General features: G+C 42.0%; 1 long non-coding RNA gene and 1 other non-coding gene across 6 annotated transcripts in view; one reads left to right on the plus strand and one right to left on the minus strand.

Moving 5' to 3' along the window:
- Nucleotides 1-715: 715 nt before the first annotated feature.
- Nucleotides 716-14,903, minus strand: part of LOC102479417 (uncharacterized) — a 60,045-nt gene continuing 45,857 nt past the window's right edge. Inside the window, exons 3-6 of one of the 5 annotated variants that reach the window (XR_001370406.1) lie at nucleotides 12,690-12,760; nucleotides 6,432-6,501; nucleotides 4,728-4,884; nucleotides 716-899 (exon numbers count right to left, since the gene is read on the minus strand). This is a non-coding gene — a long non-coding RNA (uncharacterized LOC102479417). The remainder of the gene's footprint in view (nucleotides 900-4,727; nucleotides 4,885-6,431; nucleotides 6,502-12,689; nucleotides 12,761-14,903) is intronic. The other 4 variants (XR_001370405.1, XR_334609.1, XR_334610.1 and 1 more) reach the window with 4 other exon arrangements.
- LOC114007876 (U6 spliceosomal RNA) lies at nucleotides 1,123-1,229 on the plus strand. The gene has a single exon (XR_003549458.1). It is a non-coding gene; the product is annotated as a U6 spliceosomal RNA (small nuclear RNA).

Here is a 14,903-nt window from a genome sequence, read left to right on the forward strand (position 1 = left end):
GACCTGGCTGCTGGTTACGCAAACACACCACGTGCCTTGCATTCCGCTCAGGGCTCACAAAGCCTTCCTCCAGCCCTCCGCACCAGCTGTCCGGGCACGGGGAGCGCTCCGGATGAGCGCATTCTGACCCCGGCCTGGCCTGCTGCTGACTCACTCCTTTACTATGGGCGAGTCACTCAGCGTCGCTGCACGCCTGGGTGCCCCTATTTATAAACCCGCCGCGGCAACCCTGCCTTCCTGAGCCAGATGCAGCGGGCGGCGCTCCAGGACGCTCCGCGGATACTTCAAGCCCTGCGCTAATCCGCAAACCAGGCGGGCGGGAACAGACCCGGTTAGGAGGACTAGTGGTGAGGACCGTCTTCCTCCACTCTGCATTCCTGGGAAAGAAACCACACAGAAGTGCGGGCGCTTTTTCTACCCGCTTTGAAACAGCGTTACAACTTTCCTGATTATGTTCTCATTGCTAAAAACCACACAGTACAGAAGTACGAGAATGGAGAAGAGACTGCAGCGTGGCCAGCACGCCCACCGTGATTTCTCGCTTTCCTTCTCTGTCTCTCCTTCTCTCTCTGGTGAGCACACACACCCTATGGCACAAACTTAAACACACACACACACACAAAATACTAGCAATCAGATAAATATGAAAAAGTGAAGATGACAAATGAAATGGACAGATATTTTTAATAATCTTGATTGCACACTAAAGTGGGGGGGATGACATTTTTATCTCCTACTGATGAGAGAATGATTTGCGGTGGCTTTTTTGGAGCCGTAATTGCTTCTATAAATCAAAAACCTTAAGATGTTCTTAAAAATTGACCCAGTACTTCGACTTCTGGAACTTTCCTAGAGAAGTAATCAGACATATTCCTAATGATTTTATGTGTAGGGCGTTTCTATAAGAAATAAGAGAATAAAGACTTCAAACATTCAATGAAATGGTACGAGTTGTGTAAATTATCCAGTATTGATACACTAAGATTCTACAGGCTCATTATAAAGTTATTCCTTGGTAAAATATTAATGCTATATTATGAAAGGCATTTTACAAAGCAATATATACAATATTATCTCATTTACTTTATTTCACATATACTTAGGATAAAAATCAAAAGTATAGTGCTCGCTTCGGCAGCACATATACTAAAATTGGAACGATACAGAGAAGATTAGCATGGCCCCTGCGCAAGGATGACACGCAAATTCGTGAAGCGTTCCATATTTTTCATGGGCTATTTGAATCCTGAAAAAAAAAAAAGTATATACAACAATATAATAGCAGTGGTCACCGCGTTATGGAGCACAGTTTTTACTTTTATTGTGCTTTTAACTTTTTTCTCTAAAGAGTGACAATCATGCAAAATGCTACTTTAAAAATAAATCAACTTAGGGCCAGCCAGGTGACAGGATGGTTAAGGCGGCTGGGTACTGCATGGCAACCTGCATGGTTCAGGTCCTGGATCTGACGGCTTGGATAGTATGATGAGCGTGTGTCACTACATGCCCAAAATCCCAAAAGGAGGGTGGAGGGGAGGGGACTATGGCCCGGCCACCCTCCCTGGGGAGGGCTTCCTCACTCTCTTTCTTTCTCTCTCTGGGAAGCACACATGCCCTACAGCACAAATAAATAATCAACTTGTGTACTTACGTAAATCACAAGAACATACATGTAGAAAATAACGAGATAATCACGTAATTTTTGCCTTAACTTTGCCTTAGTGATAGATTTCTCATTATTCCAAACAAAGGAAGAAATACATAAACTACCCAATCAAGATAAAAGTGGGAGAAAAGTTCTTTAAAGAAAAGGAACAAGGAAATAATAAAATATATACTAGAAGTAGTCAAATTAACAGGACATATGTAATAATTGATAAAAAAAAACCTGCTAGAAAAATAACTGAAATGGAAAGATTTGTAGCAAATCTATTTAAGAAAAAAGAATGAAAATGCACAGATGAAGAGCATTTTACAGTTTACAATGATAAAACAATGTATCATATTACTAAAACTTGTGTTTTTGTTAGTGTATATACAAGACTGGAAAGGGAAAACTCACCAAAATGTTAGCAAGTATTCTCTTTGTGTGATAACATTACAAGTAATTTTATTGTATTATTTATATTTTTATGTATTTCTCAAAATCCCTTAAAAGGGCAAGTATTAAAATTATAAAAAGAATAATAGGGCCAGCTGGTGGCACAGTGGTTAAGGCAGGTAGATCTGACATGGCTGATTGCATGGTTTGAGACCCAGACCCAGTGGCTTTAGAAACATGCCAGGTGTGTGTACATGCATACCCAAATACCTGAAAGGGGAAGAAAACAGAGGATAAGGGATTTTGGAATGAACATTCCCCATAGAGGATACTTATACTTTCCCATTTTTTCTCTCCAGTGGTAACACACACCCTCTGGCAAAGTTAAGCAAAAAAGAGGAAGAACAGCAGTATAAAATATTTTGAAGTACAAATTACAAATAAATTCTACATATAATCGTAAAATAATTCATTTAACTGTCTAAAAGAAATGAAAATCTATGAAAATATGCATGATCAAAATGCTAAGCATTACATATTAAAAACTATAAAAAATGGGTAACAATTTCTTAACAGTTATTCTGAGTGGGTAAATTATGGAAAATGGAAAATGTCTTTCCTTTGCTTGACTTAAATTTTCGAAATGTTCAATTTTGTTTTATTTTATTGTTATTTCTTTCCCCCATGGTCAAGAGAGGCAGAAGGAAAGAGAGAAATGGAGAGACGGCCCCCCGGCAGGGTCTCTGATGCCCTGATCCCTCTCCAGCTTCGGGGTGGGAGACCCAGATCACGGGCACATGCACATGCCCAGGGCACTAGGGGGTGGGAACTCAGACCCGAGGACCTCCCTGTGTGGCTCAGCCTTACGAACATGGCATTTAACTTCTGCACAATGCCTGGCCCCAGAATTTTCTGACATTTCTGCAAAGGACACATATCACTTCTTCACGAAGGACAGTCATTGATTCAACAAGAGGAGAAAGCAAATAATGTGAGTTCATGATAAAAAGGGTCACAACAACAAAAACCACTGAAAACATCATAAATATTCTGTCCATTTCCTCAAAAGCTACATTTGTCTGTGTGTACAGTTAGCGTTGATGGTGGAGGCTCTCAAACTTCCCACAAATAGTCCCATCCCTCTCTATATAAACAGACTCGCATTTCAAATGGAGTGGTGTGCCATTTCAGGTTTAGCAAGTACATGCTGCAGGTACAAAGCTCAGTTCAAAACATTGACCATGCAAGATACGTAACTTCCTTTTTCAATTCAAGATGGCAGCATTTTTTAAAAAGAATTTATTTTGTTTATTTATTAATTATTATTATTTTAATTTGCTGTAGTAACCAGAGAGAGACACAGAGAGGGAAAGTGAGAAAGCAAACTTCCAGGTCTGGGACTCAAACCATGATTAGCCATGTCCCAACCACCATGCCACCTGGCCCCAGGATGAAGCATTTTAATCCCAGTTGCTCTAGGTTTGGACCTAAATTTTAGGGAGTTTACTAAGTGTCACAGTGTCACTCATGGGTGGCCATTCATTTCTCAGTGGAATTGATTCACTGATTGCTTTGTCACATATTGCATTCCAGGCACCTGCTGGCATGTCCATCACTCCATCTCGTCAGTCAGTGAGCTGCAGGGTTAGTTACACCTGGGACCACCTCTGCCCTGGCTATGTGGTGCCTTAGGGGTTGGTGGCTCTCTCTGCTAATGTCATGCTGCCTCTGAGTGCTTCAGAACCATTCTGGTGCTCTGAAGCATCTCTGTCCTTTCAGGGAACCCTGGATATCCCTCCTCTACCAACTGGCCTGGGGGTTCTGTCTCCCCCTGATGTATGCTGTGGGGAGCAGAATGTCAGCCTACTCCTTCCAGACCCTACTGATGTTGTCATCTCCCAGTTCCCTTCCAACACCATAGCTTCCCTCAAATTAGGAAATCATCTTCATCATCTTGGTAAAGCCTTGCTGTTCATTATTTCTTTACCATTTCATAGGAACTTTCTCCTAAAAGAACTCATTTTGTGGGCCAGTAGATGGCATGGTGGTCGAGGTGTCGGACTCCCACATGGCTGACTGTGGTTTGAACCCCAGACCTGGTGACGTGAAACTCCCGCTAGGCACACGTGCATGCCCAAAATCCCGAGAGGAGGATGGGGAAGGGATTGGTGTGTGATCATCCCAAGGGGTAATTTCTTGCTTTCTCTCTCTCTGTCTCTCTCTGCTCTTCCAGAGGGTGCACATGCCCTAAAGCAAAAAAAAAAAAAAAAAAAAAAAAATCTCTCTCTAAAAAAAGAGAAAAAAAAAACCCTTTTATTCTCTTTTCAGCTATCCACTTTATGCCTTTTCTTAGGCAAAGAGCACAGATGGCCTTGATGCATGTATATGGGAGACAGCCAAGGAAAATACTGGTAAAATAAACATTTCGCGGTTCAAAAATAGTTCTGATACAGAAACTGTAGCTCAAATAGCACATGCAGAAAGTGGAACAGCCACACTTCAGGAGGCTGTCTGACCCCAGTTCCTCCTCTGAAAACCATCCCAATACACAGTGGCTGCTGCCAACAGTCACGTGTGTGTGAAGTGACCCTGTCCCCACACTACCATCAGTAGATATTTGACTCAAACTGGGTCGGTCAGATCTGATGCCAGGAACATGTAATTTATTGAGAATCTAGAGACTTACCAACTCACAGGGTGGGGCTCGTGGCCGCATGCTATCCTGATGAAAGCACTCTGGAGGGCAGGCCTTCAGTCTCTGCTGCCAAAGTCCTCAGAGTTGTCCTGCATCCCTTTCTTCAAGCCTTTGTTATTGAGTTCTTCCGTGGGTTTGATGAGATATCCTAGTATATTTCCAATAAATTAATTTTTACATAAGCCGGTGTCAGTTTCTACTACGTCCTGTATCGACAGCATTAATGCAAAATCGAGGACCCCCTGACGCCTGAACATGGGAGAGAAACAGCTTCAATGAAACAGTAGAAAGTGTAACTCAATCACGTATTAATTGAACTGGGAATTTGAGGTTAACTTGATGTCTGTTTAATGGTCCTTGGTTTATCCTTTATTATACTTCTGTGAAAAGATGCATGGCCATGAACATATTCGGGAGAAAGAACCATCAGCAACATTGCTAGAAGACGGAGACTATCAGATGCTAAGGTCAGAAAAAGGCAAGCATTGCATCAGCCATGATGGTATACAGAAAATCCATTGCTGGAGTTTCATACGGATTCTCTGAACCAGTGCTCGTGGCACAGCGGTAGACAGAAACTGAGCAGCCACCCCCAACTGCTCAGTCATTCTCAGAGCTGTTCATAACGGTCACTTCTTCCACTCATGCTGCCCCCGTCAGCCTAGATCTTTCTAAGACAATATAGCAGCCAGGATTCAATAAGATGGGTTGGCACAGAAAGCAATGGGGGTGTCTTCCCACCCACGAATGCATGGCCAGGAACCGCAGCTACAGACAGTGCCAGGCAAGAGAGAGCAGGAAACGCTGTGTGTGGGGGATGCAGGTTTTCACTTCAAACCCCAGACAAAGGACTGCAGGTGGCCTTCAAGTCAGTCCCATAGTTAGGGAACCTGGCAAAGGGAACTGGCCAAGATCCCATAGCTTTGCAGGATATTACAACTGGGGAAACAAACAAAAGGATAAACACAAACCCTGAGCTAGGGAGATGCAAATGGGTCTATTCCTAGAAACTGCCCTAAGAGGGAGACAGGCTGTGAGCAATAGCAAGATTTATACTCGCCCTGTCTGGTGGCTGAGATCCCAGGTGTCCACACAATGCATTTTCTAAACTGGATCACCTCTTGAGTAAAAGGTATTCTTACTGAAGAAGAGGTGCAGTCTGGTACACATCCCTGTCAATGGTCACCCTAACAAGAGTGTCCCCAATGGTTCTTCCCTGATTCAAATTCCGCACTAGAAATAAACCAGCCTGGACCTCCTGAAAAGCAGAAGCAAACCAAAGAAAAAGGAGGAGTTACACGTGATGATCTCATCTGAGAAACCATGTCTGGGGAGTCCTCACAAAGATGCAGGAAAACATAACTTCCATGAAATGAATACAAAACAGGAGCACAAAGGCCAAGCCGAAGGCAGATATGAAAAGGGAGTTGGATGGTTCAAGCTCCTTTGGCAGGAAGAGTTGCTTCCTGCCTGGCATCGGAGATGAAAATGGATACTCCATTGTTCAACACCATTTTACTTCCGATAAACACAGCTACACGTCTGCTGGCAACAGTTTCAGGGTGTGAGCTTTCCAATTGCTCATTCAATATTCCACAGTTTGCACATGCACATGGAATAGCTGAAATCTAGGCTGCTGAAGTAACACAAAGACGAAACACAGAGCAGCGCTGATGGGAAGCACGTCCTGCTCACCCACTGTCCACCACCTCCGGGAGCCGATGTGCTGCTCAGCGGGGTCCTGCCTTCCCAGCTTCTGTCTGCTCTGTGAAACGAGGAAAACAACCTCCTATAACACAAGGTCTCCAATGAAAAAGAGCCACAAACAACACAGAAAAAGTATGTTTTTAAGGCAATTAAAGTGAAGATGACATTTCCAAAGACTGAACTGGCCCCACCAGCCACAGCTGCTTGTCAGTAGGGCACCACTATGCATTACTGGAACCATACAAGAAGGCCCTGGGTTCAGTTCCTGGGTCAGCTTAGACATATCTGGCTGGACACAGTGCTGAAAGGAGAAGTGCGGCATGCTGGGGTTCCCTGTCCCTTTCTTTCTCTCATGACATTTAAAATAAATAAATAAATAAAATAAAAGGGGCCAGAAGGTGGCATAGTAGTTAAGGCACTGATTCGCACATGGCCCACCATGGTTCAAGTCCCAGACTTAGAAAATCATGCCCATATGTGTATATGTACCTAAAATCCTGAGAGGAGAATGAAGGAGAAGGTTTTGGGGAGTGGCCATCCCTCCTGTGGGGATGATTTCTCTCTCTCTCTCTGTTTTACTTCTCTCTATCTCTCTCTGGTGAGCACACATGTCCTATGGTAAAAAATGAAAACAATAAAAGAATACAACTTGATGGGGCCAGCAGATGGCACGGCAGGACATTGCTGGACACCCACATGGCCAGCCACGGTCTGAGTCCTGGACCAGGTGCTTTCAAATTCTTATCGGGCATGTGTGTGTGTATTCCCAAGATCATGGGAGGAGGATGGAAGAGAAGGAACTGCAACACGGCCATCCCCTCAGGGTGTGATTTCTTCACTGTCTCTGTCTCTCTCTCTCTCTCTACCCAGTGAACACAAAGGCAGAACAAAAACCTCTAAAATAAATAAATAATTCTCATTCAAGGAAACTGTTAGTCAGTTATTTTTTCCAGACAGAAATATCTGAGACTGTGTGATTTATAATAAATAGGGGCTTATTTGGCTTATGAGTCTTGCGACTAAAAAGACCAAGAGCATGAAGCTGGTGTCAGACTGACCTTTGGTATTATATGAAGCTGGCATCAGACTGGCCTTTGGTGTTATGGCTGAGAGAAGCAGGCAGGTCAGCAGCCACATGCAGAGAGAAAGAGAGGGAAAGAAGGGAGAGAGAGGGAGAGGAGAAACAAGACTTTTCCATATGCTGTGTGTGTCTTTCACAGCAGATCAGACTGTGCCTTCCCATTAAATCTCACCTTTTAATGACCTTAATGCCTATAGAAGCCATTGCACTGGGGCCCAAGCTTCCAGAATAGGAACCTCTAGGGTTCATTATCTAAACTGCAGCATTCTGCTTTCCCTTTCAGTAGCCCCAAAAGCCTTGTTTCAACACCAACCCAAAAGTCCAAGTCCCACATCTCACCTGAGACTCAGGCTAACTTCTAGCTGTGAGTCTGTAAAATCAAGAAAACACATTGCAATTTCCCAGATATAATGATGGGCAGGCATAGTGCAGGAATTGTCATGCCGCGAGAAGAGAGTAACAGACCCTGAGCAAGTCTAAAACCCAAAAGGGCAGACGCTAGGTCTTGTAGCTTGAAAACAATCTCCTTTGGCTCTGTTTTATATTCTCCAGTAGGGTTTGGCCCCAAGGCCTGGGCAGCCATGCCCACTGGTTTGCTGGTTGAAGCCCATACGAATGCTTGCACTTGGAGACCAGTGCTTGTAGCTCTTCCAGGTGGCCATTGTACGCTGCTGGCATAGTTCTGAGGCCTTGAGGGTGGGCCTGTACTTGCGGCCCTACTAGGCATAGCTGTCCTGATGGGTTCTCTTTGCTATGACCCCACATTTCCACTGGGCACTGCCTCGAAGAAAACTCTTTGTGGCTCCTTCCCTGCAGCTGGTCTCAGCCTAAGGTTTTAGGCATTTTGATGCATTCTTTGAGAGCCTTTGAAATCTAGTTTGAGGCTACCAGGGGCCTCGCACCTCTTGTGTACTGCATGCCTGTAGAATTGGCACCATGTGCAGCCTCACATAGACATGGACGCCTTAGCCTATTATCTGCACCTTCCTGAATGGCAACTTGAGCTACACCCGGGGCTGACTGAACCACGCTAGAGTCACCAGGTACTGCACCAGGATGCAGGCAGTTACAGGCTACACAGGGCAGTGTGTACACCACTGACCTTTCCCAGGACATGTTCTGCTCTCTTAGTGCTCTCTGCTGGCTGGGGCAGCCCTGTAGATTTGTGAGGTGCCCTTGGGGCCTTCCTACCACCATCTTTGTTAGTAGCATCTGGCTCTCTATCAGAGCAAATATCTTCCACAAGGAGTAGTTCAGCCATACACTTAGCGTTCATTTATTTATTTTTATTAAACATGCTATCCTTTCTTTATGTGATAAGGCTGAGAATTTTCCCAATCTTTTTACTCTGTTTACGTTTTCTCCTAAATTTCACTAATGCAGCTGAAAAATACCTAAGCAGAAGCCTGAGCACTTTACGGTTTAGACAATTTTTTCTGTTAAAGAATTGAATCACCATTCTTAAACTGCAACTTCCATATCACCTCAGGAGATACAAAGTGTTCAAATTTTTTGCAACTTCATAACAAGGGTGACTTTTCTCCAGCTCCCAATAATTTCTTCACTTCCATCTGACACCTCCTCACCTCCCCCTTTTTTTTGGAGAGATTTTTGCTATAGGGCAAGGGCACGTTTGCTTCAGGAGAGACAAAGGTAGAGACACAGAAAGCAAGAAATCATCTTTCAGAGGAAATGATCACACAGCAATTCCTTCTCCGCCATTCTCCTCTTAGGGTTTTGGGCATGCACGCATGCACATGCACACACACACACACACACACACACACACACTCAGCATGAGTTTTAAGTCACTGGTTCTGGGACTCAAACCATGGTTGACCCTATGGGAGTCCAGCACCTTAACCACTACACCACCTGCTACCCCCCCCATACACTTTTCCCGCCCCTTTTGTTAATAAGATTTGTTTTTATAGCCATTAACCAATCTCTATAGAATTTTAGTCCATTTCTGAACTGTTCTTCCAAATCTTCACCAGAATCTAGGCCTTTTCTACCTTCTTTCTCCAAATTCTTACAACTTCTGCTTGTTACCAGTTCTAAAGTTACTTCCACGTTTTTAGATTATCTGTCTAGCAAACACCCTGCTTTCTGTGCCCATTTCCTGTCTTAGTTTGTTGTTTTGCTAAACAGAAACTTCTTAGACTAAGTGACCTATAATTAAAAGAGGCTTATTTGGCTATGATTCTGGTGTTTGTGAAGTCCAGAAGTAGGGGGCTGGCATCTGACTGTTTTTTAGTGCTAAGTAACAACATGACCAAGGAAGATAGGTAGGTCAGTAGCTATTTGTGTGTGGGGGGGGCGGGGGGAGAGAACAGATTTTTTCACTTCACCTTCACCTGTTTGCCTTCCCACACTCTCAGCTGATTGGATGGTACTCCCATTATGTCCTACCTCTTAAGGGTCTCACAGCATCCCAAAGCCATCACACTAGAGACCAAACTTACAGAACATAAACTTCTGAGGGACAAATCATTATTCAAACCATACCATATATGTACTATAGAATCCCAAAATAGGAAGATGATTACAGTAATAGAATCATTTATAATATTAATGACAGAATACTCTACATTGAGCATTCACTATGTGTCTACTTGCCATGTCTCATTGCTCACCACAATGGTAAGCAGATGTAATATCTGCATTTTACAAATGAAGAGACATTAACTTACTTGCCTGGGTTTGCCTAGTCAGTGAATGGTAGATCTGATTTGTATTCACATCCAGCCAATCTGAGGCCATGTTGTTAAGAGACACGTCAAACTTCTCAAAGAGTATTAGCTCAGAGAAGTGTCTAAACAGAATAGCCCTCAATCTGAAGACGCCCTCGTGTACACATTGAACATGTAAGTCTGTGGTCTGTGCAGTGGACATGACAGAGCACCATGAAGAGAGCAGCTTAAGGGAATCAGCAGTTAGCGTAATGGCTATGTTGCTGGACTCCCACGTAGTCGACTGCGGTTCGCGTCCTGGACCCAGTGGCTTAAAAACTTACGCCACGCGCGTGTGCGTGCGTGACCAAGATCCCGAGAGGAGAATGGAGGAAAGGAATTGCGGCGTGACCATCCCCCCTGGGGGGTGATTTCTCGCTTTCTGTTTCTCTGTTTCTCTCTGTCTGTCTGGCAAGCGCACGTGCCCTATAGTGAAAAACCTCTCCAAAAAAAAAAAAAAAAAAAAGAACAGCTTAACTGGGAAATTGTTCCTTTGGGAATGTGACCCCAAGAGCAATGTGTACTTTGTGCTAATAAATCAGAATACATTTATGATAAATATAATTAACTTCCTGCTTATCCATTGTTAGTTGGCTTTCTGCAGTGAAATAGTATTAGATTTCATTTTTTATAAATACACATTTTGGACCAGCAGGTGGTGTGGTGGTTAAGGGCACTGGACTCCCACATGGCCGACCACGGTTCAAGACCCAGACCTGGCGGCTTGCTTTCTCACTTTCCATCCCCCTTTCTCTCTGTTCCTCTTTGGTCAAATTAAAGTAAAATAAATAAAGATAAATAAAATAATTCTTAAAAAAATACATATTTCCCCCCCAGGAGCCTACATATAATGCTAAAATAAATTTAAGTAACTGTCAAGCAGGAGATTCAAAGACTCTAATTCAGAGGGAGGGTAGAGCTGCCTTTGTATTTGGTGTAGATAACCTAAATACAGTTTTGAAATTCTATATGAGACATTGCCTTTCGCTGCATACACTGAACAAGTAGACAGCTGATAAGCACACCACTTACAGCCATTTTTGTATTAGTGAGAGCCAACATTTAAAACTCCAGTACATAGAGCATGGATGTGTTCTCACTGTGTCAACTCAAGGAAGTAAAGGTATACTCTGACTGCAATATATGTCCCAGAAACCTGTTCACATGGAGAACGGTATGGTATGATAGAGGTCACTCAGCAGTCCGACCTTTCCCTTTCTTGGGTAGTGGGAGGCCTCGAGAGCTGCAGTTCTCACGAGCAGCAGAAGTGCAGCAATCCTCACTGGAGTTCGACAGACTAGAAGCAGATGTGGCACAAGTCTCCCCATACAGCTTCTGCGAGCCTGTTCCACCGTCGCCTCTCAGTTTGTCTACACTGGGGATTTCCTGAGCTAAGAAGACCGTGAGGCAAAATAAATAGGCATCTTTCTTTCAACATATTAAATAAAAGTGTATGACTTGATGGAGTGGCTGCAAGTCAAGGTCACTTGCTTTTTAAAATGTGGCCTTTCAGAGTGAAGGTGAACTTCAACATCTGGAAATAGTCTGAAAAGTAAATCACTGCTCAACTGAAGCATTAAATGGCAAACGTTTTTGGCAAGTGGTCTCTCCTAGTTACTTAGAAATGAAATCTTGGCAGACCACAAACTTATTGCTTTCGTATAGGATCAGCACATAACTTGTTGTATTCCTAGGACGATTTTGCTTAAATTTTTAAGGATTTTCTGTGAGTGTAAGGTGAAGTGGAGATGACAGGCATTGCAGGTTTTACTAGTTGATTTAGCAGCCGATATTCAAAGGTAGAACTGCAGGAAGTCATGACATTTTACAGGAAATTTTCCTTACATACTTAGTTAAAAAGCTTATTCTTTCCACAAAACCACAATCAAAGCAAAAAAGTCTGTAAAAACTTCTATCTGACAGAAGTAGAAAACTCTACAAAGAATAACAGACAATACAAGAACAAAATAAATTGCACAAATTCACATTCATTTGAAAGTCATGATGTAGTAGAATGGGAACTCCCTTTTAACCCTCCCTCCTCCCAAAAAAGAGAAAAACAAACAAGAAACAAACAAAAAGCTTTCTGTTCTTGGTTTTGATAAATCTCTGGGTTTAGAAAGGGTGATTTCTAATCACTATGTTTATAATAAATGGCAAAATTTCCGTGTGTGTATGTGTGTGTGTCTATGTATTGTCTTCTCTGTGAAACCCTTTGGCTAACATAAAAAATTTAGGATGTAGAAAAATCTTTTTACTTGAAGTTTATTAATTTAATTAACGATAGCATATGTGTGTGAAAGAGAAGTGAGAAACACCCTTGACAGGGTCTCATCACACCACTATCCCCTTCCCCTGACCATCTGACTCATCAGGATCTTAAGCATGTTTACAGACACCTCATGTACTTTAGGTCAACCTGGGGATCCAAACCTGCAGTCAGCCATATGACTTCCAGCACTGCAGTCCAGTTTGCTACTGAGTGTACCACTGGGCTGGGCCACCTTGTTTAGGGGGTGAGGGAGGGATAGAAAAAGAAAGAAAATAATAAAAAATCATAAACAGAATGGTACTAACTATAATAATAACGATGATGCAATAATACGTTAACATAAGTATACCAGGGAAAACGTATTTATAAACAAATAAACCAAGGGATCTGAATGAGGTACTAAAGCAAATTTTATTAACCTTATTTTGTTTGTGTATTTTTAATTAATAGCTCTTTAGAAGAAGACTTTAGGAGTACTCTTTAAACTAACATGTATGCTGGGACTTCCTCTGAAAAAGAACTCAAATCAACAAGAATTATAGATATTTTCCTGTCTGCATAGGAGCCTTCCTTCAATGATTCATTCTGTTATTTTGGTAGCCTTACTGAATTGGTAAGAAAATATTTAAGATGGATAAAAACTCATTTTCTTAGGAAGAAGGACATATTTCCCCAAATTTTGTAATACCCATTGGGCATGTGTAAGGAAGTGAAATAATCTTTTACCACATGTGTATCCCAGTAAGAAACAAAATGACGGTCTGTTCTTAGTAAAAAGATGGCAGGAGGGATTCCTGCATCACCTCTGAAGAAATATCTCACAATCGAAACCAACTTGTCCTTCTCTATAGAATGTTCAACAGTAAGAACATCAACCATCTACACAATAATCTAACTTTGAAGAACATTGTGATTGTATTTATGTATCTCGGAGAACATCTTTATGCTAAAATTTAGATATTATTGCAATAATGTGAATGGCTTTGCCCCTCAGAGTTGATGGGATTTAGGAGAGTTCATAAGTTTGGACAAAATATGTCAAACAGTCATTTTACTTAATAAAGTTTCCACATCTATTTTGAATCTTCCACCAGGGGCCTTTAAAATCAAGACAAATCTATTTTTTCATATCTTAAATGAATGAAAAAAAAGGATTCGTATTAAATGACACTTAATACATGTAGACATGTATTAAATTCTAACATGAACTGCATTAGTGATCAAATTGTCATTTGTTTCACATGGGCTAATTTTCTCTGTCTGGTTATCTACTAATTCAGTGCAAATTTTGTCAGAAGAAATATTAATTAGCATTCAATGAATGTTTAACCAAAGGATAAGAAAATTAGTGTAACTGAGTATTCAATTTAGCCAGGGCAAAAAAGACATCATAATAAGTTTATATGCTCATTACATCATTAAAAATATATCTTCAAGGGAAAAAGCATTTTCCTGGCCACATCCCATAGACAAACACTGCCATATAAATTTTGCACTCGACAAACATTTGAGTGCTTCTTTGTACCAAGTCTGTTAAGTTAGATGTGGACATATCAGTGTATAAAATAGTTAAAACTGTCTTGGGTTTTTGGAAATAGATGACAAACGACAAACAAAATATGTAGGATATTGGATGATACTATGGAGAAAATTACAAAAGAAGTAGCATAGGTTGAGGGTTTTGCTTTCCAGAATGATCCTGCAAGTCCTCCTTGGGAGATGACACGTGAATGAAAGTGTGAAGGGCTGGAGAGGATGCATCCTCTAGAGAGTGTGTGTTTAGGATAAAGCAAGCAGCAAATGCACATGCCTGAGGCAAGTACAGCAATGCCATTTGGTAACCTTCCACACTACCTATAAGACAATGTCCTTATAGAGAGGTTAAAGTAAAATGAGCCCATAATATTTCATAGAGAGATATTTCTTCCATTTACTGAGTGGATAATTTATTTGGGAGTAGCACCGAAGGACTCCCATGTAGCTGTCTGCTGCTCGAGTCCCAGATCCACAGGACTTAAAACTCATGCTGGGTGTGTGTGCGTACATGTCCAAAATCCCAAGAGGAGAATGGAAGAGAAGGGACTGTGGTGTGGCCATTTCCCCTGGAGGGTGATTTCTTGCTTTCTGTCTCTGTCTCTTTGGCAAGTGCATGTACCCTATAGCAAAAATCTCTTAAATTTTTTTTTTTAATTTGTGCAAAGAAAATTGGGATTTGCTTAATAATCAAGAATGCCTTGGTGGATTCAAGCTTTTCAGTAACAAGACACGATTTGACTTTAAAAGATTTCAAAAAGGCAGGTGGTATAATGGTTACGTCACTGGTCTCCCATGTAGTCGACTGTGCTTCAAGTCCCAGACCTAATGGCTTAAAACTA

Source organism: Tupaia chinensis, unplaced genomic scaffold (genome assembly GCF_000334495.1).
Source record: "Tupaia chinensis unplaced genomic scaffold, TupChi_1.0 Scaffold000249_1, whole genome shotgun sequence".
In the NCBI taxonomy this organism is placed as follows: domain Eukaryota; kingdom Metazoa; phylum Chordata; class Mammalia; order Scandentia; family Tupaiidae; genus Tupaia; species Tupaia belangeri.